We start from the raw sequence: 3,972 nt of genomic DNA on the forward strand, positions 1-3,972 counted from the left end.
TTATATTCAGTCTGAATATATTCAGTGAATATTTTCTACTGACAGCACATCTTGGTTTAGACTAGCTGACCTACCAGGTTCTAAGAGCCACAGTGGCTGGTGGCTAGTGGCTGCAGATCAGATCACCAGGCATATAGCACACGCGTACGCACATGCCCGCATTGCACAGAGCAATGGGGAGGCAGAACTCCATGACCAAAGTGTTTTGTCAGCACTAATGTTGTTGCTTTTGTTTTTATTCTGAGCAAATGAAGAACAGCTCCAGAGAGGAAAAAGCTAAATTTCTGATGATGCGTTTCTGGCAACATTTTTGCACTAGCGTGATCCATAGATTTTATTTAAAGCTCCATAAATCTCCACATTCCATAAGAGCTTAACCAAAAAGGGAAGCAATTTCTCAAAAGTGAGGGGCTAACTTGAGTGCTTGCATAATGTGTGTCCCATGTCCCGTTGATAGAGGTAATTATGAAAAGCAATTTAAACAGATCATACTGCTTTTTGTGCTCACTTCGGCAGCACATATACTAAAATGGAAGGATGCAGAGAAGATTAGCATGGCCCTTGCACACAGATCACAAGGCTTATTAAATCAAAAAGGAAGAGGTTGTCACACCTCTGTTCTCAGATACTAAGAGAAGTACCTGTCTAAAATAAACCTGGCTTGCAAGTGTGTTAAAGCCAAGAGGGGTGCTTCACACAGGGCGAGAAGGTCGTCTCTTGGAGAGGACAAGCAGAGAACAGCTCACCATGGGTGATCTAGGGACTATAAGAAAAAAAAAGACACTGAAAATACCCCAAGGTCCCCTCTCCCCCCAGAGACACAGTCAGCAAAACAATGCTAGGGAGAGAATAGGTGAGAGAGGAAGGAATGACAGGATGCACAGAGAGAAAGCGAGACTCCAACCCCAGAGAAAGATGGCATCTGTATTTGGCCTTCCATGAATTCCGGGAGTCTCTGCAGCCTGCAAGGAGCTCCTGAGTCCCAGGCACTCTAGGACCGTCCAATATGAGCTCAGCAAGGAAAGATACGCCTGCTCCCAACACAGTCACCTAGGATATCTTTAGTTAAAAACGCCTTTGCTTGAAATTCTTGCCTTGTGGGTACTTTAGGAAAAGCTGGATTGGTTTTTTTTTTCCTTCTTTGTCTTATTTGCAAAGAGCTCATTTAATACCGTAAACTCAATGAGCCTTTAAAAAGAAGACGGGGGTGGCGGGGGTGGGGGAGGGGAATAAGTAAATAAAATAAAAAGGAGACAGAGGGAAAACTGAATGATCCAAAAATGAGAAACATCATACCAATCTGCTATTGAGAGTTCTTTTAAAATGAGGGGGGGGGTGGAAATGCTCATTTTTTAGGTTCATTAACTCCCTTTAGCAGTGTTTTCATGGTCCAGATACAGGAATATATTATGCATGAGATGGACCTACTGCTCCTGCTCTAAAAATGTCAACCTCTTTATTTTGTCTCCAACCCACAAGAAAAGTATGGGATTATTCAGGGGAAGGCTGCCGGAGACTACAGAGCGGTCTCCAAGGAGTCACACTCCAAAAAATACTGGTTTCACTTTTTACAGTAATTAAAAGGAAAATGGAAAAGGCAAATAAGTGGTCCCCGAAGAGCAGACACTGGAGGCTGCACTTGAATTCCCCGCAATTCAATCACCACGATGAGCCCTGGTGCAGAGTGTATTGTTATCGCGGGAGGGCAGGTCACTAGGCTGCCCTGCCAGGGTCTCAGAGGCTGTTTCATCACAGATACACTATACACGGAGGTCTGGGGCCCCATGTGTCTGCAGCTGCTATAAGCTGATTTTCCAGGATGGTATCAAATAATTGCCAACAATGATTAAATTTAATGTCCCCATGATATTATAAGTTATGTCTTTTGGGAAGGAGTCTGAGTCTAATATTTAATACCAAGAATATGAATAAACACTGAGAAGTAAATAAATAAATCATGCCTAGCACGAAAGAGCAAAATTTTTCAGCTATAGCTATTATATTTACAGACAAAATTAATGGCTCAAATGTTTAGGAAAAAAATAGATTATACAGAATTTCTAATTCTTTTTTATCAATTATTTTTTTCTCCATGTGACTTACTCAGCATTCAGAGAGCTCTACGTCTCTATTGCACGTCTGTGGGTGTTGACCGTTGATGAGGATGACACTGTGTCCTCAGAAGTAATGACAGCAGAGGTGGCCATGCCTGGGGTTGCACCCATACACCTATTGTTGGAACTAGACTCTGGGTGGACAGAGTGGACAGCAGCCAGCCCGCTGAGCTTGCAAGCAAGCCTCTGGGAGGCTCACTTTAGCTGTGGGGGAGATTCTGGTTGCCGCCCTGCCCTGAGTTAGCTATGTGATTTGGGATGAGGATTTTGCTTGTTCTTGTTGCTCGTTCACTGGGTCTGCTAAGCCTCACTTTCTTTTTGTTTGTAATCCAGGGGCAGATCCTTGTGGAAATTCAGTGGCAGAGCATACAGCATGCATTTTATCTATTGGATCATGAGGAGTGCCCCCACTAAAATACAAAAGAAAGGGCCCTCTGGACCCTCAGAAGGTCACAGAGAGGTTGTGTATTAACTAATCCCTGCTTGTTGGCCGTAAGCATTAATTCATTCTTCAGAACGGGCACAGCCGTGGGGAACCAGGTTCCTTGGCCAAGCATGGGTGGGGGCAATGGAGCAGGGCTGTGTTGGAGCAGAGGGTGCTGCCTCAGGGTGTCAGCGCTAGGCAGAGCCACAGGAGGAGTGTAAGAAGGCTCTGGACAGAGAACAGGGATCCTGAGGCCTGTGGAGGCCCAGGGAGTGCTGGAGGGGAAATGCGGCACTGAAGAATCAGGGAGGCTTCCTCCTCCCAGGGGCTTCCTTCCTCCTGCTTCTCTCTTACCTGCAACCTGCCGGCAGCCTCATTGTTGCACCCAGACCCCAAAACGCCCCATCCTGACCCCATCCCCATAACAGTCCAGACAGAGCTCTGCAACCATAGCCCAGAGAGACTGCCACTTGCTCAGGGACAAAGGGATAACGGGATTGCCTGTTTTCTCTTTCTCATTTAAGTGGACACAGCCTTAGGGTTTACCTTGTTTTGTTTTGCTTTGGAAAATAAATACCTATACATGGTCATAAAATTTTCACCCAATTCAAAATCAAAGAAAACTGGTAAAAAAAAAAAATTTTTTTAATTAAAAAAAAAATCACCCATGATCTCATTGCCAAAATCAAACACCATTTTGGATTTTCTTTCACATAAATGAATACACACATATTTACCGACTGAGGATACAAGATGTTTGGCTCTTATATTCCCTGTAACTGTACTCATCCTGTCGGTGCAAATGGGCATGAAGGTATCATAGGAGGAGGACATCTGAGAATTCCCATTCAAGAGAATAAACTCACTTCAGTGGGAAGCAGTGTCTTTCAGGTTACCTCTGTCTCTTTGGAAGTAGTTGTGCATTCTGTGTTTGTGGGTTTCTCCCGCCTCCTCCGTTTCTAGACCAAGAGAGTAGAGAGCTACAAGTTAACCATAAACACGCCCTATGGTTGGGCATGCGGCCAGCAGAAGCCTACACCATCTGTCAAGAGGGGAAGGCCCAGACCACATGACCCCAGGGTTCCAGGTCTCCCTCTCACTTACCAGCTCCTATCAGTCCCCATTCTCCTGAACCTCCTTTCCAAAGGGAATTGTACCTTGTCCCCAAAAGGGAGCATCCCACTCCCCTGCGACCACAGCCTCTGGGTGTTCAGGTGGCCCTGCCTCTTCCAGAATGGAGCCCATTCTTGCGGGAAGATTCTCTGTTCAGCCCCCAAACTTGGATTCTGGCCCACAGAAGCTCTCCCTCTATGGGGTCACAACCCTCCCAGCTTAGCCCTAGGGAAAATGGTTGTAGAAAAATAATGAACATAAATTGATTTAATGTTTTCAAAATATCATTCTGGTTGGAAATGAAACCCACTGTTTGATAAC

General features: G+C 45.1%; 1 non-coding gene across 1 annotated transcript; it reads left to right on the forward strand.

Moving 5' to 3' along the window:
* The first annotated feature begins 500 nt into the window (after positions 1-500).
* Positions 501-606, forward strand: LOC131808713 (U6 spliceosomal RNA). Its single transcript, XR_009344918.1, has one exon. It is a non-coding gene; the product is annotated as a U6 spliceosomal RNA (small nuclear RNA).
* Positions 607-3,972: the final 3,366 nt, after the last annotated feature.

This window comes from Mustela lutreola, chromosome 9, assembly GCF_030435805.1.
Source record: "Mustela lutreola isolate mMusLut2 chromosome 9, mMusLut2.pri, whole genome shotgun sequence".
Taxonomy (NCBI): Eukaryota; Metazoa; Chordata; class Mammalia; order Carnivora; family Mustelidae; genus Mustela; species Mustela lutreola.